The sequence below is a fragment of the Rattus norvegicus genome, chromosome 8, assembly GCF_021556685.1.
Source record: "Rattus norvegicus strain SHRSP/BbbUtx chromosome 8, alternate assembly SHRSP_T2T, whole genome shotgun sequence".
NCBI classification, from domain to species: domain Eukaryota; kingdom Metazoa; phylum Chordata; class Mammalia; order Rodentia; family Muridae; genus Rattus; species Rattus norvegicus.
In genome coordinates this window covers 23,820,386-23,848,092 of record NC_141541.1, presented here as the reverse complement: position 1 = coordinate 23,848,092, position 27,707 = coordinate 23,820,386, and the positions used below count along the sequence as shown (strand labels likewise).

At 38.6% G+C, this 27,707-nt stretch overlaps 1 protein-coding gene across 1 annotated transcript in view; it reads right to left on the bottom strand.

Moving 5' to 3' along the window:
- Positions 1–15,279, bottom strand: part of Zfp317 (zinc finger protein 317) — a 37,503-nt gene extending 22,224 nt beyond the window's left edge. Inside the window, 4 exon segments of the mRNA NM_001134634.2 lie at positions 5,693–5,750; positions 7,710–7,821; positions 12,195–12,273; positions 15,088–15,279. The gene's annotated coding sequence lies outside the window, so the exon portion shown is untranslated.
- Positions 15,280–27,707: the final 12,428 nt, after the last annotated feature.

Here is a 27,707-nt window from a genome sequence, read left to right as displayed (position 1 = left end):
AGCAAGATTTTGACTTAAAATCACAACCCATGATGATATTAGAGGACTTTAAGAAGGATATAAATAACTCCCTTAAAGAAATACAGGACAACACAGGTAAACAGGTAGAAGCCTTTCAAGAGGAAACACAAAAATCCCTTGAAGAATTACAGGAAAACACAACCAAACAGGTGAAGGAAGTGAACAAAACCATCCAGGATCTAAAAATGGAAATAGAAACAATAAGGGAGACAAACTTGGAGATAGAAAACCTAGGAAAGAGATCAGGAGCCATAGACACAAGCATTACCAACCGAATACAGAAGATTAGAAGAGAGAATCTGAGGAGCAGAGGATAGGATAGGAAACATTGATTCAACCACCAATGAAAATGCAAAACACAACAAGTTCCTAAACCCAAAATATCTAGGAAATCCAGGACACAATGAGATCAAGTCTAAGGATAAAATGTAGAGAAGAGAGTGAAGATTCCCAACTTAAAGGGCCACTAAATATCTAAACAAAATTATAGAAGAAAACTTCCCTAACCTGAGGAAAGAGATACCCATAAACATACAAAAAGCCTACAGAACTCCAAATAGATTGGAACAGAAAAGAAAAACCTCCCGTCACATAATAGTCAAAACACCATATGTACAAAACAAGGAGAGAATATTAAAAGCAGTAAGAGATAAAGGTCATTTAACATATAAAGGCAGACCTATCAAAACTACCCCAGACTTCTCACCAGAGACTGTGAAAGCCCAAAGATCCTGGACAGATGTCATACAGACCCTAAGAGAACACAAATACCAACCCAGGATACTATATCCAGCAATACTCTCAATTAACATAGATAGAGAAACCAAGATATTCCACAAGAAAACCAAATTTACACAGTATCTTTCCTCAAACCCATCCCTTCAAAGGATAATAGATGTAAAACTCCAACACAAGGAGGGAAACCACATCCTAGAAAAAGCAAGAAAAGAATCTTCTTACAAGAAACCCTTGAGAAGATAGCCACACAAACATAATTCCACCTGTAGAAACAAAAATAACAGAAAAGAACAATAACTATGCCTCACTATCTCTAAACATCAAGGGACTCAATTCCCCAATAAAAAGACAGACTAACAGACTGGATATGGAAAGAGGACGAAGCAGTTTGCTGCATACAAGAAACACACCTCAGTGACAAAGACAGTTACTACATCAGAGTAAAAGGCTAGAAAACAATTTTACTCCAGGTTGTTTATGGGACATTTAGTTAACAAAACTGGAAAATCTGAATGAAATGAACAATTTTCTAGACAGATACTAGATACCAAAGTTAAATCAGGATCAGATAAACCATCTAAACAGTCCAATAACTCCTAAAGAAATAGAAGCAGTATTAAAAGTTTCCCAACCAAAAAAACCCTAGGACCAAATGGCTTACTGGAGAATTCTATCATATCTTCATAGAAGACCTAATACCAACACTGTCTAAATGATCCCACAACATAGAAACAGAAGGAACACTACCCAATTCCTTCTATGAAGCCACAATTATGCTTATACCTAAACCACACAAAGACCCATTCAAGAAAGAAAACTTCAGACCAATTTCCCCCATGAATATCTATGCAAAAATACTCAATAAAATTCTCACAAACTGAATCCAAGAACACATCAAAATGATCACCCATCATGATCAAGTAGGTTTCATCCAAGGGATGCAGGTATGGTTCAATATATGGAAATCCATCAATGTCATCCATTATATAAACAAACTCAAAGTGGGGCAAAAACACATGATCATCTCATTAAGTGCTGAGAAAGCATTTGACAAAATTCAATACCACTTCATGATACAAGTCTTAGAAAGATCAGGGATTCAAGGCTCATAACCAAACATAGTAAAAGCAATATACAGCAAACCAGTAGCCAATATCAAATTAAATTGAGAGAATCTTGAAACAATCCCACTAAAATCAGGAAGCACACAAGGTTGCCCACTCTCTCCTTACCTATTCAATATAGTAATTGAAGTCCTAGTCAAAGCAATGGGACAACAAAAGGAGGTCAAAGGGATACCAATTGGAAAGGAAGAAGTCAAAATATCACTATTTGCAGATGATATGATAGTATACTTAAGTGACCCCCGAGATTCTACCATAGAACTCCTAAATCCGAGAAACAACTTCAGCAAAGTGGGTGGATATAAAATTAATTCAAAGAAATCAGTAACCTTCCTCTATTAAAGGGATAAACAGGCTGAGAAAGAAATTAGGGAAATGAAACCCATCAAAATGGTCACACATCATATAAAATGGGGTGACTCTAACCAAGCAAATGAAAGATCTGTATGACAAGAACTTCAAGTCTCTGAAGAAAGAAATTGAAGGAGATCCCAGAACATGGAAAGATCTCCCGTGCTCATGGACTGGAGGGATAAATTATAAAAGTGGTCATTTTGCCAAAAACGATCTTCAGATTCAATGCAATTCCCATCAAAATTCTAACTCAATTCTTCATAGAGTTAGAAAGAGCAATTTGCAAATTTGTTTGGAAGAACAAAAAACACAGGATATTGAAAACTATCCTCAACAATAAAAGAAATTCTGGGGGAATCACCATCCCTGACCTCAAGCTATATTACAGAGCAATAGTGATGAAAACTGCATGGTATAGGCACAGAGACAGGCAGGTAGATGAATGGAATAGAAATGAACCCACACACCTATGGTCACTTGATCTTTGACAAAGGAGCTAAAACTATCCACTATAAAAGTGTTGATAGTACTTTCAACAAATGGTGCTGGTTCAACTGGAGGTCAACATGTAGAAGAATCCAAATTGATCCATTCTTATCACCCTGTATAAAGCTCAAGTCCAAGTGGACCAAGGATCTCCACATCAAACCAAATACACTCAAACTAATAGAAGAAAAAGTGGGGAAGAGCATTGAGCACATTGGGGAAAATTTCCAGAACAGAACAGTAATGGCTTATGCTCTAAGATCAATAATCAACAAATGAGACTTCATAAAATTGCAAAGCTTCTATAAGGCAAAGGACACTGTCATTAAGACAAAATGGCAACCAACAGATTGTGAAAAGATCTTTACCAATCCTACATCTGATAGATGGCTAATATCCAGTATATACAAAGAACTCAAGAAGTAAGACTCCAGAGAATCAAATAACTGTATTTAAAAAATACGGTTTAGAGCTAAACAAAGAATTCTCAGCTGAGGATTATGGAATGGTTAAGGAGTATCTAAAGAAATGTTCAACATCTTTAGTCGTTAAGGAAATGCAAATCAAAACAACCCTGAGATTCTACCTCACACCAGTCAGAATGGCAAAGATAAAAAACTCAGGTGAGAACAGATGCTGGTGATGATGTGGAGAAAGAGGAACAGTACTTCTTTTTTGGTGGGATTGCAATCTGATACAACCACTCTAGAAATCAATCTGGAGCTCCGTCAGAAAACTGGACATAGTTAGTAAACTGAGGACTCAGCTATACCACTCCTGGGCATATATCCAAAAGGTGCCCATCATATAACAAGGACATATGCTCCACTATGTTCATAGCAACCTTATTTATAATAGCCAGAGGCTAGAAAGAACCCAGATGTCCTTCAACAGAGGAATCAATACAGAAAATGTGGTACATTTACACAGTGGAGTACTACTCAGCTATCAAAAACAATTGATTTCATGAAATCCATAAGGAAATGGATGGAACTAGAAAATATCATCCTGAGTGAAGTAACCCAATCACCAAACAACACACATGGTATGCACTCATTGATAAATGGATATTAGCTCAAAATGCTCAGATTTCCCAAGATACAATCCATAGAACACAGGAAGCTCAAGAAGAAGGAGGAGCGAAGTATGGATGCTTCAGTCCTTTGTAGAAGGTGGAACAAAATAATCTCAAGAGGAAATAAGGAGACAACACTTGGAGCAGAGACTGAAGGACAGGCCAACCAGAGACTGCCCCACCTGGGTATCCAGCCCACATACATACAACCATCAAACCCAGACAATATTGCTCATGCCAATAAGTGCATGCTGGTAGGAGTCTAATATAGCTGTCTCCTAAAAGGCTCTGCTAGTACATGACAAATACAGAAGACGATGCTTGTAGCCAACCATTGAACTGAGAACAGGGTCCCCATTGGAGGAGTTAGAGAAAGGATTGAACGAACTGAAGGGCCTTGCAACCCCACAAGAACAACAATAGCAACCAACCAGAGCTCCCCAGGACTAAACCACCATCCAAAGAGTATACACAGACAGACCTATGACTCCAGCTGCATATGTAGCAGAGGATGGCCTTGTTGGACATCAGTGGGAGGAGAAACTGTTGGTCCTGACAAGGCTCAATGCCCCAGTGTAGGTGAATGTCAGAGCAGGGAGGTGGGAAGGTGTGGGTGGTTGTGTGGGGGAACACCTTCATAGAAAAAGGGGGGTGGGGGATGAGACAGGGTAGTTATGGACAGGAAACCAATAAAGGGGGTAACATTTGAAATGTAAATAAAAAGATCCTATTGCACAGGAGAATAATTAGACAATGCAATAAAAAGATTACACATTTCAAAACCTAAAAGGAAATGTTTTTAACATTTTAAGAACTACTACAAATGTTAGAAGAAATAATGACTTAAGCATGAATTCCCTACTAGATATTTATCATGCCAACCTGATGATATATCCGATTGTAATTGAATATTAGAATTTAAAATTTTTTGAAATATTAATATAATTACATCATTCCTCCCTCCCTACAATCCCTCCTGTTAAATCCCCATTCTTCTTTCAAATTTATGGCCTCATTTTGGGACCTATATATCAAAACAGGACAAAAGCACACCACTTAATCTTTTGTAGGTGCGTGTTGTTCTTTCCTTCCTCCATGTGGACTCTAGGAATCCAACTCAGATCTTTAGGCACATGCAAGTTACCTAACCTGCTGAACTACCTCATTGCCCTCAAATTTTCCTAAATTTCTTTAACTCTTTCCTACCTGATTTGATAACACAGTGGCAAACAAACAAACAAAAGATACTAAATTAACCTGATATTTCATAAGGGATTCACACTGAAAATACGACTTTTAAAATTTTACACATATTCATGAAAAGCATCACCTACTCCAATACTTGTGCAATTATTGTAAATTTTATTTCACACCGATACTTCATAGAGACAGAGAGGGGTATCTACCTAAATGCTAAAGCACTTGGAATACCCTGAGAAGAGAGATAAACAGAGAGGTCTAAACTTAAAAATAGTTGAGGATGTAAGATATGAGCTAGACATGGGAAGAAACACCTAAAGAATAGATTCTAACTAACAAATAGATAAAGTATATATTGTACTCAACTATGCACATGTCCACAATTCCACTGGGACAGCCTCAGTGAAAACCACTACTCTAAACTCTGATTCTTCTGTTTTTTAAAGTTTTATCATATATGCATGATTCATTTTTGGACATTATGAAAAAATATGCATTCATGCTAAGTAGCTTTTGTGTGGTATGGACTGTACTAGAGTTTGGATTATTTGTAGACATTTTCTTGTAGAAATTATTTGCCAATATTTACACATTAAAAAAGGATTACGCATGGACTTTCCAATCATAATTCATTAAAATAAGTGGCAATCAAAACTTAGAAAGGAAGTCAAGCTTCGTAATACATTCCACTAACCTCTCGTACATAGAAGGTTTGAGGATTGAGAATTACAAACCACCTTATAATGAGACATCTGAAAACACAAAAAATAAAGAAACAAGTAAAAAAATGTTATTAACGAGTAATCAAGAATAAATATGGTAGACATAAAATCCAGTTTTGAGTACCAATCAATATACATCTACTGTAAGGATGTATATTTATATATATATATATATATATACACATAAAACACACACACACACACACACACACACACACACACACGCACATCTGGAGCTCTCTGGAGAGCAGGCCTCCTGCAACTCAACTGGGGAGCACAATAGTGTAGAGCTGACCCTTGTGACTTAGAGTTGGCTCTGTCTCTCACAAGTTGAAACACTGGGCAGGATGGGGTGGGAGTTGGGGGCTGGTTACCTCTTCTGAGCATTGCTGGAGAGCTGGTCCTGGTGATACCTGAGTTGGTAGGATGAACAACACAGCCCCGACCCAGGCCCAGATCCAGGACTTTGAGTTGGGCCACACCAACATCTACCCTATCTATGAATTGCTGGAGCACAGGAAAGGGGCCACTCCTGCAGAACTAAAGCTGCAGGATCCATGAAGAAGGTAACAGCAGGATATCTGAGAGGAGCCCCAGTGAGAATCTAGTATTGAAAGAATAGCACAAGCCAGAGGTTTCGAAACAGAACAATGAATCATTGCAATAAACGTTTGCAAGTAAGGCTATTTGAGCAGAAAGGTATACTGTGTGTCACACCTAGGGACACATTGCAGCTTCCACAGAGAATTTTCTTCCGTTAATTTTTATTATTTTTTCATTGTGTGTGTGTGTGTGTGTGTGTGTGTGTGTGTGTGTGTGTGTGTGTGCAGTGGAGGGTTGAATACATGAGTAGGATATGGGTGGATGATATGAAATTTACAAAGGATAAATGAAAAAATTTAAGCAAATAAATGGAGAACTGTGAGAGCATGAAAGATAGCCTGGTTCCTGGTTGAGTTAAGGCTCAAAAACCCAGAGACCCTGGAGGGATGATAGGAGTTTTGCCTGATTCCCAGGCACCAGGCCCCCATCACTAGCCTCCACCACCCATAGATTTGTGGCCATCAGTCACTAAAGGGCAACACTCCAAGCCCTCCACATGTATAGGATATGACCTGTGGTCACTTAGGCTCAAGACATATCTCCATTTTAATGAGGTACCTAAAGGCTTGGAGGGCTTAGCCAATAAGCTTTCCTTCCCAGACACTCCTCCCTGCAAAAGGCATTTAATCTCAGGTGCACCCTGAGAAGTGGGGTATGGTCCTTCACATCCACTTTCTGCCTTGACAATAAATGCCTTAAAACCATCTTTTCATCGGGATCCTCCATGAAAGCCATGCAGAAGGCCTTCACCTACAGAGACATTGTCTAATCTCCTGCAGGAGACCTCTCTGCTCTCAGCCATGATCAAAGCTCAAGCCACTGCAGCCACCAGCAGGAGACCTCCTCCACCCTCAAGACTAGATCTAGCCTGTAGGCCGTCACTCTGCCTCACCTAGTCACAGGCCTAGGAACCCCCACCCCTACCCTGAACCAGCTGTCCCGCACCTCAGACTGAGCTTCCCACCCCACAGGCGTCCCAGCCCAAAACTTGTGGGGGGTAAATGCGGCTAAACATCCTACATCCTGGCTCCCCAGTGGCCAAGCCCTGTGGTTAGGCAGATTATGGACACAACAACCTTACAGAGGACAAGAACAATCTCAAACATGTATTTGTTTGCTCTCAAACAAAACAAACAATAAAGGCACTTGGAGTGAAGCCAAGGAGAAACCAAGCAGCAAGCCTTTCTAGTCTGTATGGAGTACGATATAGCACCTCAGTGTGTGGACCAAAGGAAAAGACTTATGTGAAGATTCCCCTAACCATCAGTTTCCCTGGGACTGTGGCATCCCCATTTGCTGTAAGAGCCTACTATGATCACTGTGGAGGATCTTACGGTGTTCTGACTGGTACCCTCGAACTGAAATCCTCCATGGCCAATTGCACACCTGCTTCCTTTCTTTCTCCCTGGATCCTGACTCCACCAAGCATAGGCAACCTCGTAGAAACTCTGCTTTGGGTCAGCAATAAGCACCACTGGAAACTGGATCGCAATCTTGTCTGAAAGTTAAAAAAGCAGTACAATGGCATTTAGAATCAACAAAAGTATTTACAAAACATCCTTGAGGTTTCTCATTTTTAATAACATTTTATTGATTCTTTGAGAATTTTGAACCTATTCACTCCCTCAGTACCCCACAGCTCCTCCTCCCTATCCACCTCTAGTTCACGTCACCTTTCCTAAAAGAAAACACAATATTGGAGCAAGTGTCCTTGTTCTCTGGCTCTTACACTCTTCTTGGCCCATTTTCTCCAACCATCCTCAAGCCTTCAATGTTACTAAATGTTCTGTATTCTATGTTACAGTAATTTGAATTTTTTACATTTTGCAAATAGAAAAACTATACCTCTAATAATTTCTTACAGCTAAAATTCTATAACTCTTTTTCCTCATTGAATGAATTTCTAGATAGTAAAATGCTTGACCAATATTTATAAACACATATAACCCTTTTGTTAAGTGTTGGGAAACTATCTTCTGGAATCGTTTGATTTGCAGCTCCTTCAGCTATGTACATATTTTTTACACATGAGTAAAAACACTTGACTTGCCAAGCTGATGAACTACAGTTTTGGAATCATTCAAACTAGGCAAGAAATACAAAATAGATGGTTAAAAGCATAAAAGAAATGTATAACTAACCTATTAATTTGAAAAATAAGAAAGAGTATGCCTGGAAGACATAATTCAATGATAGAGAACCTTTCCTGGAATGGGTAAAACCTTTAATCTTCAGCACTGCAAAAGAAGTAGCTGGGGAGATGGTAAAACACTTGCCAGGCACACATAAAGACATGATTTCCGATCACATCACCCACATCAAACACTGGCCATGACAGGTCAAGTCCACGGCCATATCACAGGAAAAGAGAAAGCAGGACAATATTGGGATCTTTGGGTCTTATTGACCAACCCGTCTAACCAAAACAAACTCTGCATTTAATACCAGTCCGTGTCTTAAAGAATGGAGCAATTTCCTCCATTTTTCATTCAAATGATCAAATCCTGTCACTTCACACTCAATACCTGAAAAATTCTGGCTATTCCTCAGCATCTACACTATAACTGCTTTGATCTCAGACTTCACCCCCTCAGCAAATCAACCCAAATCTCCTAAACCAAAATCAATCTCCTAAGCTGCCATGAACTTTGCTTATAAAATATATGTAACATCAAATCTTTGCTGCAAACATTCTGAAAGTGTCATATTTTCCTCAGAATAATGTCCCTTACCCAGTCCTTCACTTATGCTAGTATATAATGACTTCTTGACTGAGTCCCATGTCCCCAGACATGCACACAACTTAGGACATTGGCACTTCCTATCTCTTGCTTCCAAGATATTCCATTTTTCATCTACATTTCTCCCCCACCCACAAATATTATTTAGTAAGTTATAACGGGCTATATATTATTACAAATCAACAAATGTAGACCTGAATAACTAATAAACCAGAATTTAGAGGTAACAATACAGTTTAGTAGCAGAATGTATTCCTGCCACGCTGAGGGCCTGAGTTTGTGCCTCAAAACTACACAATAAAGGAAGGGAAGGAGTAATGAGTAGAAAGAGGAGGGGATGAAACAAAGTCTTGCAAATCTTGCTGTCATCATCCTCACAGAAATGAAGATATTCTAAAGGGCCCTGATACCCTTCTCTTTGCTACCAGACTGCTGAAACAATTCAATCCAGAAAATAAAATATGTCCAGGAATCTTACTGGAAAAAGAATAGGTTGAAGTTTGGTGTCACTCAGCGGGGGAGGGGAACCTATAGTACTTGAAGAAGTTTCTGATAATTTATCAGATCATATTGCAGGGGACACTATACATTCACTGCAACTGCTAAGTATACATACTCTCCCCCTCTGCTCAAGCTGAAACTTCATGTCAGCACCAGCAGGACTTGAAGAATCATTAGGCTTTCTTTTTTCCATTGAGGACTCATTGAATGAATATCCTTTCCCTAATCTTCACTTTGATCTTTTTAATTGCCTTATTGAGAATGGTTACCAAACCTACTCTGCTAAGGCTGACAGGATCCAGGGTCTGACCCTAACTCCTGCAACATTATTCCAAATTCAATCTGCTACAGAGTGAATATTTTGATTTACCCAGCAATATATTTTGGTTCCTGAAATCAGTTAAACCTATGGCCACTTTGAGCAATGAAGGAACAATGCATTCTTTCTTCTACGCTTTTGCCTACAAATCCTCACAGAAAACTGGTCAGAGCTAGCCTCTTGTTGTTGCTATCTCCAAGGAGCTACACACACACACACACACACACACACACACACACACACACACACACACAAAGGTCAGTAGGCATTGCTGTCTATAATGGCTAATTTAAAATGTCCCATTTCCACAAAATTAATAGTCACCTGGGAGAGAGTCTCAATTGAATTGTCAAGCCCAGACAGGCCTGTGGTCAAGCACAGGGAAACTAGCTCAACTCCTAGTTGACACAGGTCGCTGTGGCAGCACCATTTCGCACACTGGGCAATGAGCTGTGTGAGGGTGTAAGGAGCTAGCTGAGTAATAAGAAGCAGGTAAGCAGGCAGCATGGATGTATTCTTTTTCCTCTGCTCGTGGCTCTGAATATCATGAGGCTAGCTGCCTTGCACTGCGGCCTGTGTCTTCTCTGCACAGCCTTTCTTCCTTTATGATGCTTTTTGTTAGAGTACTTATCACAGCTACAGTAATGAAATTAGGATGCCATATGTCCAACGTCCTACACAGCTTACTTGGTTAGTTCTTTCTCTACATTTCTAATCATACAATACACTCCAAGTAAGGTTTTCGCCTCTCTGCTCTGTTTGTTGTCCTTAAGCTGGAGTGATAACTCATAACAGAAAAGTAAACAGTGATTCAAGCAACAAATAAACAGAAGTCAATACGCATTTACTCTTACAGCAAGATACTTTCTATGAGGCAAGCGCCTTGCAAGCATTACAAAGAAAAGACCTATAAAGAATTTAAAGGGTTGGAAATATTCTTAAAGGTTATGTGATATCAACAGCAAATATGGTGCTAAGACAGCCTTACAGTTTAGCACCTTAAGCCTTGCCATCTACTTCATGGAGCAAATAATTTCCCAGGTAGTTCAAGCAGAGAGAATGCCCCTATATACAAGTTTTGGATGAAGGTCACAAACTGGTGATCTCACATACAGATGCAGCAGAGATCAACTGTTTGAAGCACAGTAAATATTAGTTCTGAAGTTTTCTGCAAGATCCACAATATAATACAGTGGTAATCAGAAGGACAGCACCATAGATGAAGTGGGATACAGAATTTTCAGAGATACCAGATGTTGGATTCTATGGCGCCCACCTTGTAACACAGTGAGTATTACCCCTGTGTATTGTTTCCTCAATTCCACTACTATGCAGACACATTTTTCTCATTATGACTTGGACTATAGAAAGCAATGGGCTAACAAGGAGTGGCTGTTACTATTCCAGCCACTACTTAGGTTCCTTTCACTAGAGTGCTTAACTCAAACAGATATGGGTCATCAAGTGTTGGTCCCAAGGAAGGGCTTCCCTGAACTGGCACCTGGAACTTAATAGAACTTACGCTAGTCTCTGCCTTTCTTCTCACAAAGGCAGAAGTTATACGTAGGCTGTCAAGTTTATGATTCAAATTTGGTTTTGTTTCTGTGCTGTAATTCTTAGAAAGTTCAACTTTATTTCCATATATGACTTCACAACACAGTGGCAGGCAGGGCACTCATATATAATTGCAACTATTATGAACAAAGCAGCATTTTAATTGGGCCTGTCCTTATTTCAACTAGTATTCAGGATATAAACATACACAAAACAATATATATTATTGCCTCTGCAATTCCACTACTATTTAGATCCATTTCTCCAGTATTACTTGGAAACAATATGAGTTTCATTCTCAGTAAATACATACAAATATTTCAATATAGCTCTGCTATCTAGCCCATGTCCCAGGAGCTAGAAGGGAAGAGTGAGATTTATTTCCAACAAAATGTTGAGGAAGGAAATTCATTAGAAACCTCTATACACATATCAAAGGAGCCATTATATATGATAACCATATGGCAAGCTATACTTGACTGAGAGTTACGGTTTATATATGTTGACCTAGGAACTATTAAAAGGTGTGGCTCTGTTGGAGTAGGTGTGATACTGTGGATGTGGGATATACGACCCTCACCCTAGCTGCCTAGAAGTCAACCTTCTACTAGGAGCCTTCAGATGAAGATGTAGAACTCTCAGCTAATACATAATAGAAAAGGGACTATCTAAATAAAACAGGTAAAGACCGGATGGTTTTGTTCTAAATAAATAAATAAATAAATAATATCTAAACCAGGCATGGTACATACGCACCTATAATCCCAGGACAGAAGAAAGTCAGAACATAAAAATTTTAAGTTTGAAAAGCCAGTCTGGACTACATTGTGAGATCCTGTTGAAATTTAAAAAAAAGATTAAGTATATAAATATTAAGAATATGTAGGACATATTAAGACATAAGTCATAGTGAATAAATATTAATTATATAACTTGAGGATTATGAGGAAATACTAACTTCCTAAAGAAATGTTTACCATAACAAAATAGAAAAGATGGATGCAACATAATCCTCCATGAACTCAAGTACAGCTTTAAATAAAATTTTCTGGAGCTGGGCAAGATGACAAAACCCTTTAATACAAGCACACACTCTGGCCTCTGAAGCAGTAAGATTGGAAGGCTATAAAGTGAGACTGTACTTTTAAAACAAAAACGTGTGTACACGTGTCTGGGCACACACAAGAAGGTCAGAGAGTAACCCTTGAGAGTCAGGTCTGTTGATTTCCACCTTGTTGATTCAAGGCTGCTCTCCTATTTCTGTGTCTGTACTTCCTAGGACAGTTGCATGCCTCCTCCCCCACCATCCCACTTGCTTCTAGTTGATATTCTACTGTGCAAGCCTCCATTTTCCTTAAAGGAATGGTGGGATTTGATGTGTGTGGTCAGGTTGTTAGTCAGAACTACTCTGTAAATGATTTCATCCATTGAGTCATTTTACTGAACTCCTTTTATAGTTCTTATCAGATAGGGTCTCATGCAGCCCAGGTTGGCCTATAACTAGACACGCATACAGTATACACTGGTCTTGAACTCCTGATCCTCCTGCTTCTACTTCCTAAATACTGAAATTATAGGGGTCCGCAAACATGTCCAGTGATATTCTGACCCAAATATCCAAGAATTTAGATGACAAAAAACCTCTGACACATTTTGGGAAGATAGCTGGCATGAGCCTGTAATAGAAAAGAAAAACTTATAGTAACACACACACACACACACACACACACACACACACACACACAATTAGCAAACTCAGCAAAAACTCCCTAATGTCAAGAGAATGTATCCTTTCTAAACCTAATTACCACTGAAAAGTCAGTTATCTTAATTCTATTATTCTTGAATAACAAAAGAATACAAAACAAAACTCCATTATTTGCTTATTCATTTAATATACCAGCATTATATTGGTCAAGCACAAGTTATCTCAATTCATCAGCACATCAGACAGTGGGGAAAAAAAGAACAGAAAAAAGGAAAACACTTGGTGGAAGAGTACAGCAACTCAGAGGACAAAAAGAATAAAAACAAGTGAACAACAACAATTAAAAGGACCAAACAACGGGGTTGGGGATTTAACTCAGCGGTAGAGCGCTTGCCTAGCAAGCACAAGACCCTGGGTTCGATCCCAGCTCCGAAAAAAAGAAAAGAAAAAAAAAAAAAAAAAGGACCAAACAAACAAACAAAGCAAATCACCTCCAGAAAAAGATAAGTTTCTTGACATAAAAATAGAAAGAAAAATTCCAGCACTGGGGAGTCAGAAGGAAAGCAGGACCGCCTAGACACTAGACAAGTTCATTATCGATATTTCAAGTCTCCATCCAGACCAAGATGCAACAACTGTGTATAATTCAAAAGAAGCATACATATTTACTTATTTTATTCAGGTGACAGAACTACCTATGAATAACATCCAAATAGTGTACTAAATTAGTAGAAATATATATTGTAGAAAGAATCTTGATCTCAAATTCATAAAGTATAACAGATTAACAGAAAATGTAATTGCACACTGAAAGTCAAGGTTCTCAGAAATAGAAACAGATTAACTATAAAATTCAATGGCATAAAAATGTCAATATTCTAAGATTTAGATACAGATCCAACATACCTTGGAAAGAGAAATCCAGTATATGAGTTTTATAATCTCATTTTAAAATATAAGGTGTGACACTATTGAAAAGCAATGACTATTTTTTGCATTCAAGATACTTAGAAACAGTTAAATTACATCAATAGTATACTTGCATCAGTAGAAAAATGATTTTATTAAGATACATAATAGTGTAATATGTATTTGGGAAACAGTGAAATCCATATAGTTGATTATAGGGGAGAGAAAAATAAGCACTATAAAAAGAACACCCAAGTCTTTAAGACTTAATGATCTCCACCATAATCTAACTTATAAATTTCCTAAATGGTCATATTTTTAATTTTTTCGTAACATAGAAATTGTGATTTTATTTAAAGTGTACAATTTCACTGGCACCCAGTATGTTCATTATTGTGTAACCATTATCACTGATCTCTAAAGTCATGTTTATTATTTACCGATACTACTGTCACCTCACAGACTACAAACAAAAATTTGGCCTCTACAAAGAATATAACTATTGCTATCTTTTTAATTGTATGGTTAAGCATGAAAATTGTGGTCTTCATTTAAAACAAAACATGGAAAATATTATGGGAAAAGTTCAAGGCAGAACATTAGCGAATACACTAACTTCTGAATTAAATTAGCAGTATGTTAAATTGAATTAAAACCACTTTTACAAGTAATTTATAAACACGAGGATTGCCAGCTAACAAACGCATAAAGTAGTTGATGATTTAACAATAATAGGAAGAAATTAATGATAACAAGAAGAAAGTGTGCATAGGATGATAGTTTTAGAAAGAAAATCCATGCTAAGAGCATTCCTGTCCTTTCGTCACCCAAGAACATCCTGTTCTACATATTTTTAAGCCAGGTAAGCAGAAACTCCTTTTATCACCTATGAAGTGTTCTAATCCAAGTTCTCCTCGGTCGCCAGCTATGGGGACCAAAAGGCACGCCTCCTAAGGTTTCTGGTGTCCTCATCCCCACCACTGCCCTCTGCTTCCTGGAGCTAAAGGGTTAAGTGATGAAGCATGAGCTTACCAGAGGGTGGAATGCAGGAAGCGGAAGTCTCCGCAGCTAAGGCGGAAGAACTAGAAGTTCACCTAAAGGCCCCGAATGCTTCAGAACGCTTCGGGGAACAGAAGGGTCCCGACCAAACACGGGAGAAACCCCAAACATTCTTTAGCAGATGTGTCTTATTAAAGTAGTTCCTTGACAGTAATGGCTTCTACTTCACTTCCTTCGAAATCTCGCGAAACTTCATTAGCCATTTATACTGTGAAACCTTCTCGGAGTGCATCTTGGGAAATGGAGTTTGATAGCCTCCATGAACCTCCGCATTCTCGGTGTACTGGAAACTCTCGCGTAAACAATTAACTCTTTCGATGTGACTTACCTTAGAAATGGTTTATGGGAAATGTAGTCTTTAAGTTTGACGGCCTGCTTAAGTTCGCTCAAGTAGAGAATGTATATCAGGAGTATTTTTCCAATTTCTAATTGCACTACAGCATTGTACTCAGTTTATTCTTATTTCTAATAACCATCATCTCTTAGCAGTGACTCTATTTTAAATAGTCTGTATAGAATCACTATGTTCCATTAATAACCCACACCTCTAACCCCCAAATCAGACTGCCTTACTTACATATTTTATTCACATATTAAATTTCTAAAACCATTCCCAACATAATTTCAAATATAGCAGCTCTACCAGATTGTTAATTTCAAAATCGGTGTCAACACAAAACTGTTCTTGCCACAAATTTGTTTTGAAAGAAATACCAATGATCATGATCTAGAAACACCAACTGTGTGATAAAAGACAAATATTTACCACAGAAATTAATCAAGACATTAATAATAATCAAGACATTTAATAAATATGATGGGTGACATGATTAGTATCTTGCAGAAAAACAGAAAGAATAAAAAACCTCTGCTGTGTGTCTGTGTTGCTACCCGATACCACTCATAGTTTCAGTATTAATTGATATCATTTATCTGTTAATAACACATGTTAAAGAATTTCATAAAAGGTTGTTCAACCACATACAGGGCCAGACAATGAAATGAATAGAGGATACTGAAAATTGCCCAAGATAATTCGTTTTTACTTAGCATTCAAACTTCACATGAAGCTCTGAAATTCTCATAGCCATAGTATCTCTGTATTATCAACCTGTACTCCCAGCATAGACCATGACCCCAGGCTGAAAATCACAATATTAGTAAAGATGGATGTATTGGGGTTTAAACCTCAGCTCCTTTCCTGGACAGAATACACCAAGCCAACATGGTTCCATGTGGAAAGGTTTAATGAGAGAAGAAGAGTAGAAGGGTGGAGAATTAAAGGAGGCCGGCCATGGGCAAGTGGAGGGAACAGGGGAGGGGAATGGGGAGAGAAGTAACCAAGGGGAGAGACAAAAGAATGGAGGAGAGAGAGCAAAGAGAATGAGGAAGGGACAAGCAGCCCCTTATATAGTGTCAGGCACAGCTGGCTGTTGCCAGGTAACTCTAGGGCGGAGCATACCTGGCTGTTGCCAGGAAGTTGTGGGAGTGGAGCTTAGACAGAATACCAACAGGAAGAATCTCCAATGTCAAAGTCAATATACATTTGTATTATTTTCTTTCTATTTTTACCATTAGGGAAATTTCAGATGATAGCAGTCAACATTTGTATACTTCTACTTGTCAGCCTGCATTCAATAATTCACAAAATATTACTCATTTTGCCTTGACTATGTCTACTTAACACTAGGGTCTACCACACTGAGAGCCAAAAAATGTCATCCGGTAGCATGTGAGACCTGAAGTATTGATTTCCAGTATCTTGCTGTAACCCTGTTGCTGTTTGAAGGTAAAATGGCAGCCACAGCTTAAATAGTTGACCAGTACAGGAATATCTGTTTAGGAAGTCTGTGTAACCTTTAGTTACAGAATCACTAGAGGTTTGAAAGTCTGATTCCAGTTCTATTTACGCACTGCTTCTTAACAGCAGATGCAATATGACAAGCCCCTTTTATGCCCCTGCTCCCAGAATTTCCCAATCAGAATGGACTATATCCTCTCAAACTATAAGTTCAGATAACTGTTTAACTGGAAATTACTTCATGTTATTTATGTTGTGACAATGTAAGGTAAATAGCTAATAGAACTGTGTAAAAATAACCCTCCTACCAAAAGCAAACCTTAGATTCAATGTAAAATTCCCATCAAATTTCAAACAAAATTCTTCACAAAATTTGACAATTTTCAGCTTCATTTAAAAACAAACAAAAAAAATTCATTATACCTAAAACAACCCTGAATGGTAAAAGAACTGCTGGTATCATGATCATTGATCTCCAATTATACTGCAGAGGTCTAGGAATAAAAACAGCATGAAATTGGCACAAAAACAGCCACATTAATGAATGTAACTGAAGACCCAGAAGTAAGTCTACACTACTATGGACAACTGATTTTTTATAAGAAAGAAAGAAATACACATTGAAAGTAAGACATGTCTTAAACAAATGGAGCTAGCCAAACTTGATAATTGTATGTAGAACAAGACAGAGAGATCCATACATACAACTATGCATAAAACCTGACTCTAAATAGACTAAAGATCTCAATAAAAGGCCAGATTCACTGACTCTGATAGAAGAGAAAGTGGGGAATATTCTTGAACTCATTGGTAGGAGAAAACTTCTGAACAGAACAATCATAGCCCAAGCTATAAAAACAACTAATAAGTGAACCTCATGTCAGAAACAGCCTCTGCTCTCACTGCTAGGAGTCCCATAAAGAGTGACAAGCTACACAACTGTTACATATATGTAGAGGGCCAAGGTACAATCTATGCCGGTACCCTGGTTCTCTGTTTAGATGAGGTTATTTGATTCAATGGGATTTCTTGTAGTGCCCTTGATTTCTCTGGATCCTAGAATCTTTTTCCTCCCTCTTCTCCAGGAATCCCTAAATTGTGTCTAATGTTTGGCTCTGGGATTCTACATCTATTTCCATAAGTTGATGTACAAAGCCTCTCATATGACAATTGAGATAGTCACCAATCCATGAGTAGAGCAGAATGTAGTTAGGAATCGTTTAATTGACTTTTCCTCTCAAATCATGCTTTTTTTCCCTAGGTCTCTGGGCAATCCAGGCTCTAGTTCCTGCCCTTCCAGGCAGATTCAAGGGTGTGTTCCCTTTAGTGGAATAAGTCTTATTGGCTAGACACTCCCATAATTTTGTGCTATCTTTACCCAAGCATTATCTGGTAGGCAGGACAGATTGGAGGTCGAAGGTTTTGTTGTTGGGTTGGTGTACCAATATATCCACTGGAACACTCTACAGGTTAGAAGAGATGGCCAGTTCAGGCTTCATATCCTCCATTGCTAGAAGTCTTAGCTAGAGTCATCCTAATAGATTACTTGTAGTTTCGTTTGCACTAGGTTTCTAGCTGGCCCCCAAGGAGTCTCCCATTGGCAGTTGTCTCCCCTCATAGTCTTTCCCACTGTCCCCCCTCCACCTGATCCCTCATGGACCTGAGTCAACCCCCCTGCCAACTCCCACCCAAGAACCCCACCCCAACTGATTATCCATAATATCTTTTCTATTTTTTCTTCCCAGGGTGATTCTTGCATTCCACCTTGTTTTTAATTCGCTTTTCTGAATCTGTGTATTATAACCTGGTTATTCTTTCCTTAAAGCTAATATTGACTTATAGGTTGGTATCTTAGTCAAGGTTTCTATTCCTGCACAAACATCATGACCAAGAAGCAAGTTGGGGAGGACAGGGTTTATTCAGCTTATATAGTCATATTGCTGTTCATCACCAAAGGAAGTCAGGCCTAGAACACACACAGGGCAGGAAGCAGGAACTGCTGCAGAGGCCATGGAGATGTGTTACTCACTGGCTTGCTTCCCCTGGCTTGCTTGGTTTGCTTTCTTATAGAACCCAAGACTACCAGCCCAGGGATGGTAGCACCCACCAGGCACCATCTCTGGCTTGATCATGATTTGAGAAAATTCCTCACAGCTGGATCTCATAGAGACCTTTCCTCAAGAAAGGCTCCTTTTTCTGTGCTAACTCCAGCTTGTGTCAAGTTGGTATATGCCATGTTTGACTTTCTAGGCCTGAGTTATTTCACTGACAATTATTTTATTTTTAGTTTCATCCATTTGCCTGCAAATTTCATGTTACATATTTTTAAGCTGAATAATAATCCATTGTGTAGATGTGCTACATTTTCTTTGTTCTTCTGTTGAGGGATATCTAAGTTGCTTCCAGTTTTTGTTTATTGCAAATAAAGCTGCCATGAACATAGATGAGCAAGTGCCCTTGTGGGATAATGGAGCGTCTTTTAGTTATATGCTCAAGAGTTTTATAGCTGAATCTTGAGGTAGATCTATTCCTCATTGGCTAAGATACAAAAATATTGATTTTTAAAGTGGCCATGTTTGTATGCCTACCAACAATGGAGGAGCGTTCCTCTTGCTCCACATCCTTGCCACCTTGAGCTATCCCTTGTGTTTTTCATCTTAGTCATTCTGACAGGTGAAACATAGTATCTGAGAGTCATTTTGATTTGCATTTACTTTATGGCTAAAGATGTAACATTTCTTTAAGTGTTTCTTGGCCATTGAGATTTCTCTGTCGAAATCTCTCTATTTAGATATATGCCCGATTTTTTAAATTGAATTAGTAGGTTTGTTGATGTCCAGTTTCTTGAGTTCTTTATGTACTTTGGATATTAGCCCCATGTCAAATGTGAGGCTGGTAAAGAACTTTTGTCATTTTGTAAGGTGCCATTTGTCTTCAAAAGCCTTTCAATTTCATGACAACCATTTATTAATTGTCAACCTTAGTTCCTGTGCTAAGGCCTTCTGTTCTAGAAGGTGTCACCTGTGCCAGTGTATTCAAGGCCATTCCCTATTTTCTTTTATATCAGGTTCATTGTATCTTGTTTTGTTTTTGTTTTTCATTTTTATTGATTATTTTACTTATGTACATTTCAAATATCATCCCTCTTCCATGTTTTTCCTCCACAAGCCCCCTTTCCCTTCCTCCCTCCCCTGCATCTATGAGCTTGCTGCCCAGCACACCCACCCACTCATGCCTCAGCACCCTAGCATTCCCTACCCTGGGTCATCCAGCTTCCACAGGACCTAGATGTTCCCCACTCAGTGATTGACACTTAGGCAATCCTCTGCTGGAGCCCTGGGTCATCCGCATGTGTACACTTCTGTTGGAGGTTTAGTCCCTGGAAGATTCAGGGGGTCTGGTTTATTGATATTGTTGTTCTTTCTATGGGGTTGCAGACCCTTCAGCTCCTACACTCCTTGCCCTAACTTCTCCACTGGAGTCCCTTAGCTCAGTCCAATGTTTGGATGCATACAACTGCATCTGTATTGGTCAGGCTATGGCAGAGCATCTCAGGGAACAGTTCTACCAGGCTCCTCTCAGTAAGCACTTCTTGGCATTAGCAATAGTGTCTGGGTTTGGTGTCTGCAGATGGGATAGATCCCTAAGGGAGGCGATCTCTGGCTGGCCTTACCTTTGGTCTCTGCTCTGCTTTTTATCCCTACATTTCCTTTTGACAGAAGAAACTCTGGATTGATATTTTTGAAGTGGATGGGTGGCCCCATCTCTCAACCAGGGGCCATGCTTACCCACTGGATATGGTTTCTACCAGTCTCTCTCCCTTTTGTTGGGTATTTCTGGTAATGTCCGCTCTGTTGGTCCCTGGTATTGGAGATTCCCTGTTTCCTATCCCCAGATTCCCCCTTCCCCAATGCTATACACCTACTTTCAAATCCCTGATCCTCTGTAGTTATCCCCTATCAATTCCCATGTCTGAACTGCCCTCCTCTCCATCACCTTCTTCTCTCTATCCTAGATTCCTTTCTACTTCTACTTCTTGGATATAATTTTCTTCCCTCTTCTAAGTAGGACTGTAGCATCCACACTTTGATGTGATCTTCTTCCTTATTGGGTTTCATGTTGTCTGTGCATTGTATCATGAGTGTTCAGAGCTTCTTTTTGGCTAATATCCACTTATCAGTGAGTATGTACCATGTGTGTTGTGTGTTTCCTTTTGACTTGGTTACCTCACTCAGGATCAAATTTTCTAGTTCCATCTATTTGCCTATGAATTTCATGAATTCGTTGTTTTTTAATACATGAGAAGTATGCCATTGTGGAAATGTACAACATTTTCAGTATCCATCCCTCTGTTGAAGGACATCTGGGTTGTTTCCAGCTTCTGGCTATTATAAATAAGGCTGCTATGAACATTGTGGAGCATATGTCCTTATTATATGTTGGAGCTTCTTTTGGGTATATGCCCAGGAGTGGTATAGCTGGATCCTCAGGAAGAACTATTTTCAGTTTTCTGAGGAACTGCCAAACTGATTTCCAGAGTGGTTGTACCAGTTTGTAATCCCACCAGCAATGGAGGAGTGTTCACCTTTTTCCACAACTTTGCCAGAATCTTCTTGTCACCAGAATTTTTTTATCTTAGCCAGTTTAACTGGTATGAGGTGGATTATCAGGGTTGTTTTGATTTGCATTTCCCTGATGCCTAAGGATGTTGAACATTTCTTTTGGTGCTTCTTGGCCATTTGATGTTCCTCAGTTGAGAAATTTTTGTTTAGTTCTCTACCCCATTATTTTTAAAGATTTATTATTTTTATATTCTTATGAATACACTGTAGCTGTCCTCAGACACACCAGCAGAGGGCATTGGACCCATTACAGATGGTTGTAAGCCACTAACCGCTGAGTCATCATCTCGCCAGCCCTTCTCTACCCCATTTTTAAAAAGGGTTATTTTGTTCTCTGGGATCTAACTTCTTGAGTTCTTTGTATATTTTGGATGTTAGTACTGTATTGGATTTAGGGTTGGTAAATATCTTGCTCTACTCTGTTAGTTGCCATTTTGCCCTATTGACAGTGTCCTTTGCCTTACATAAGCTTCTCAATTTTATTAGGTCCTGTTTGTTAATTCTTGACCTTAGAGCATAAATCATTGGTGTTTTGTTTAGGAAAATTTCCCCTGTGTTTGAGGTTTTTTTTTCCTACTTTCTTTTCTATTAGATTCATCATATCTGGTATGATGTGGAGGTCCTTGATCCACTTGGACTTGAGCTTTTATTCAAGGAGATAAAAATATGGTTCAATTAAAAAAAAGAATGGGTCAATTTACATTCTTCTCCATGCTGACTGCCAGCTGAACCAGCACAATTTGTTGAAAATGCTGTCTTTTTTCCACTGGATGATTTTGACTCCTTTGTCAAAGATCAAGTGTATGAAGATGTGTGGTTTCATTTCTGGGCCTTCACTTCTGTTCCATTGATCTACCTGTCTGTCTTTGTACCAAAATCATGTGGTTTTTTAATCACTATTGCTCTGTAATATAGCTTGAGATCAGTGATGGTGATTCCCCCAAAGGTTCTTTTATGGTTGAGAATGGTTTGTGATATCCTGGGTTATTTGTCATTCCAGATAAATTTGAGAATTGCTCTTTCTCAATCTGTGAAGAATTTCATTGGAATTTTGATGGGGATTGCATTGAATCAATAGGTTTCTTTTGATAAGATGGCCATTTTACTATGCTAATTCTGGTGATCCATGAGCATGGGAGATCTTTCCATCTTAACACGTCTTCTTCAATTTTTTTCTACAGAGACTTGAAGCTCTTGTCATAAAGATCTTTCACTTGCTTGGTTAGCATCATACCAAAATATTTCATAAAATTATAACAAGGCAGTTCAGTAAGGAAAAAGGAGTCCAGAAGCAAGCAACAGAGTCAGAGACAAACCCTGCCCCATTTATTAAGGGGGGCTACATGAAGATCAAGCTGCACAACTGTTACATATGTAAAGGGGGCTTAGATCTGTACCATACGTGATCTTTAGTTGGGAGCTCAATCTCTTTGAACACCTATAGGCCCAGTTTATCAATTCTGTAGATTTTCCTATGGTGTCCTTGACTCCTCTAGCTCCTTCAAACTTTCTTCTCTGTCTTCCACAAAGGTTCCCTGAGATTTGCCTAATATTTGTCTGTGGAGTCTATGCATGTGTTTCAATCAGGTGCCAAGTGAAGCCTCTCAGAGGAAATTTATGCTAGGTTTTTGTCTTCAAGTATAGGAGAATATCATTAATAATGCCAGGGGTGGACTCTCTCTCATGGTGTGGGTCTCAAGTTGGGCAGGTCATTGGTTTGTCACTCCCTCAATTTCTGCCCCATCTTTATTCCTAAAAATCTTGTAGGCAGGACAAATTGTAGGTTGAAGATTCTATGGGTCTGTTGGTATTCCTGTCTTTCCATTGGAGATCTTTCCTGCTTACAGAAAGTGGCCATTTAATGTTTAATATTCCCTATTTCTAAGAGTCTTAGTTATGGTCACTCTCATAGATTCCTGGGAGTTTCCATTGACCTAGGTTTCTAGATCAACACAGAGTAGCCCTCTTCCCCAGTTCCATCCTCCCCACAGCTGATCCCCCTATCTCACCCAGTTCCCTCCATCTGCTCACCCCCAATGCTGGTTTTATTTCTTCTTCTCAGTGGGGTTCAAGAATCCCAAGTTGGGCTCTCTTTGTTCCTTAGCTTCTTGGGTCTATTGATTGTAGCATAGTTATTCTGTAATTTATGGAGAATAGCCACTTATAAGTAAGTACATCCCATGTTTGTATTTCTGGGTCTGACTTATCTCACTCAGGGTGATCTTTTCTAGATTAGGATCTCTAAACTCAATAATTTCAAGACAAATAAGTTTATTTATCCATTTACATAAATATTCACTGAAGAAGCAATATAGGCTCTTGCTATTCACCTAAATGAATATTGATTTTTTTGGCATCACAAAATTCTCCCCATTTTGCCTATTTATATTCATTCCATGTATCTGGGACATATTTTTCCAGAGTAAATTAAATCGACACTTTATATATAAAAATAAAATCTTTTACTTTCTCAGTAACGATGGCACGGAACCAGATTAAAAACTTAATTAGGTGTCATATTGTAACATTACAAATACTCTTTTTTCCTAAATACCACTTAATATTACTACATTCTAATATTTTAATGTAATTATAGGAAATGATTTTTTCAGGGTCTCTGCTTGGATTTAAGACCCTACCCAATAGATCATCATGTTGCTTTACTAGTCAACAACCTTAAGTTAAATAAACTATGGGTTTGAAGGATGTAAAATATTATTGCTCTAGTGAAGGAACATAGCAATAAAGTAACCTGTAGTGATATTCTGGTATATCCACAAATCAGTGTCTAGATCAACCCCCATCAAAGATTCTTCCTTTTGCAGTATATGGAAATTCACATAGAGACCCAGAACTAAATACTGTAAAAAGTGAGGTGCTTTAAAACAGTTAATCTTTTAATGGAATCTCTTTATCAAAGCCCTCTGTTCAGAGTTCAGGAAGCTATCGAGAAGTAGAGGCAGAGAGATTATTATAAGAGCTGGGTGAGATGGATGTCACAAAGGAGACAATGTCTTCCAGAAATGTAGAAAAGTGACATGAGGAGAATATTCTCAGCTTGCCAGCTTCCAGGCAACCTAGTGTCTTTGTCATTCTTAGCAGTCTGAGACCCAGGAAGCTTACTTTCTTAAGCAGAGAATCCTTGTGTTCTGCCAAGGTTCTACAAACCTGAAGAAGCAACCTCCCTGTCCATTTCCTCATGAGAAAGTAACATTGTTTTTAATTATTAGAAGCAACACAACTAAGAGTTGAATTGCTGGCAGATTCATCAGTCTGCAAGGAGGTTTGGGCCACTTAAAACCAAGATAAGCTATTTCTAGGTAAACCACATCTGGTATAAACTGGAAACTGTAGGAAAATCTTTATTCTGCAATTTTATAATATATACTGAAACTTTTAATAAACTATGCATTGGTATGTTATCACTGTGCATCCCTGTGTCTGATTAATGTGGCCCTCACTTGGGACCCCTCAATGCATTAGATGTTGACATAGAGACAATAGGATTGATGCATATATTAACTCACACAAACTTTGGAAGCATGCACAGGTTCTGCACATGTTTAAGCTAGATGGGGTCCTAGCACTGAGAAGGAGATTGGGTACACATTTCCATCCATAACCAAAAAGCTTTCTTCAATAAACAACAGCTTGCAAAGTAAACATCAATTTTCAATGGAAACTCACTGTATCATTAGTACACATAAGGGGAGTTCTAGGTCAACCACTAGATGGCCAACACAAAATAAACTCAATGGTATTTTGTTGACTATTTGTCATATATTGCTTTGTTATTTATTTTACTGGCCTTTTGAATGTAAAATATCATTTTTAAACTTTATTTTTGTATGGATTTGGGGTGTGTGTGTGTTTGTGTGTGTGTGTGTGTGTGTGTGTGTGTGTGTGTGTGCATGTGCGTTTGTGTTTGTGTGTGTTTCTTGTGGTCTTTCTTTCTTATTGGCTTGTAGGAAGCTTGACCATTATAATATCATCAAATTTTCCATGACCACTGCCCTGAATAAGATTGAAGAACACTGCACTTGTGTTCATTGTGGATTTCAAATCTTTTTTTTTTTTTTAGTTTTTTTTTTCCTTTTTCTCTCTCTTTTTTTTTTTATTATTAACTTGAGTATTTCTTATATAATTTCGAGTGTTATTCCCTTTCCCAGTTTCCGGGCAAACATCCCCCTCCCCCCTCCCCTTTCTTATCGGTGTTCCCCTCCCCACCCTCCCCCTATTGTCCCCCTCCCCCCAACAGTCTAGTTCACTGGGGGTTCAGTCTTAGCAGGACCCAGGGCTTCCCCTTCCACTGGTGCTCTTACTAGGATATTCATTGCTACCTATGAGGTCAGAGTCCAGGGTCAGTCCATGTATAGTCTTTAGGTAGTGGCTTAGTCCCTGGAAGCTCTGGTTGCTTGGCATTGTTGTACATATGGGGTTTCGAGCCCCTTCAAGCTCTTCCAGTTCTTTCTCTGATTCCTTCAACGGGGGTCCTATTCTCAGTTCAGTGGTTTGCTTCTGGTATTCGCCTCTGTATTTGCTGTATTCTGGCTGTGTCTCTCAGGAGCGATCTACATCCGGCTCCTGTCGGTCTGCACTTCTTTGCTTCATCCATCTTGTCTAATTGGATGGCTGTATATGCATGGGCCACATGTGGGGCAGACTCTGAATGGGTGTTCCTTCAGTCTCTGTTTTAATCTTTGCCTCTCTCTTCCCTGCCAAGGGTATTCTTGTTCCCCTTTTAAAGAAGGAGTGAACCATTCACATTTTGATCATCTGTCTTGAGTTTCATTTGTTCTAGGCATTTAGGGTAATTCAAGCATTTGGGCTAATAGCCACTTATCAGTGAGTGCATACCATGTATGTCTTTCTGTGTTTGGGTTAGCTCACTCAGGATGATATTTTCCAGTTCCAGCCATTTGCCTACGAATTTCATAAAGTCGTTGTTTTTGATAGCTGAGTAATATTCCATTGTGTAGATGTACCACATTTTCTGTATCCATTCCTCTGTTGAAGGGCATCTGGGTTCTTTCCAGCTTCTGGCTATTATAAATAAGGCTGCAATGAACATAGTGGAGCACGTGTCTTTTTTATATGTTGGGGCATCTTTTGGGTATATGCCCAAGAGAGGTATAGCTGGATCCTCAGGCAGTTCAATGTCCAATTTTCTGAGGATCCTCCAGACTGATTTCCAGAATGGTTGTACCAGTTTGCAATCCCACCAACAATGGAGGAGTGTTCCTCTTTCTCCACATCCTCGCCAGCATCTGTTGTCCCCTGAGTTTTTGATCTTAGCCATTCTCACTGGTGTGAGGTGAAATCTCAGGGTTGTTTTGATTTGCATTTCCCTTACCAGATCAAACGGAATGTACATAAACTCATTGATGTCGATGTGGCCCAAGTCAATAACCTGATAGAGCCTGATAGAGAAAAAAGGTGTATATATTTTAGTTGTGTCATTATTATGATGGTATGGATGTTGCCAACCAAATTGAAATTATCTCAACTGAGTCATTGTGGTTAATTTTTCCACCATAAAAAGAAATGAAAGGGAGGAAGTAAACATGCAGTAAGATGGTTGAGGAGCTATGAAGAATCTGAGAGATGATAGTGTTGGAGAAACTGTGGTCAGAATATACTGCATTGTTGTACTGAGAATTTTAAAATGGTCTCAGTTTCTTCAAATCATTTAACTGTCTACTTTTTTAGTTTAGGAAACTGTAAGATACATTTTTACATGTTAATTTTCCTTTGTAAATTTTTTTAAATTTAACTTTTTAAAGAGTTTTACATGACCACTGTATTTATATTATTACCACCCCTCTCTGTTTCACCTCCTCCTATGTCCTCTGCAATTCTTCTCATATGTACATACATTATGTATATATTTACATGTATATATATCCTATTGAATTATAATGTAATTTGCATTATAGATTGTAATAATATAATCACCCATCAATTATTGAGTACATATAGTTTATTATCTATTGCATATGTTATATTATCATTACATATAGTACATTAGCTAGGGATCAGGTCATATTAAAATTTACCCAACCATGTTGACTGTTGTTATCATTATGCAAGCACTGTAAATGCAACAATAAATTTAAGGTTTTATGGATGCACCTTCCCAGCCATGTTTAGAAAATGCCATTGTGGCAGCC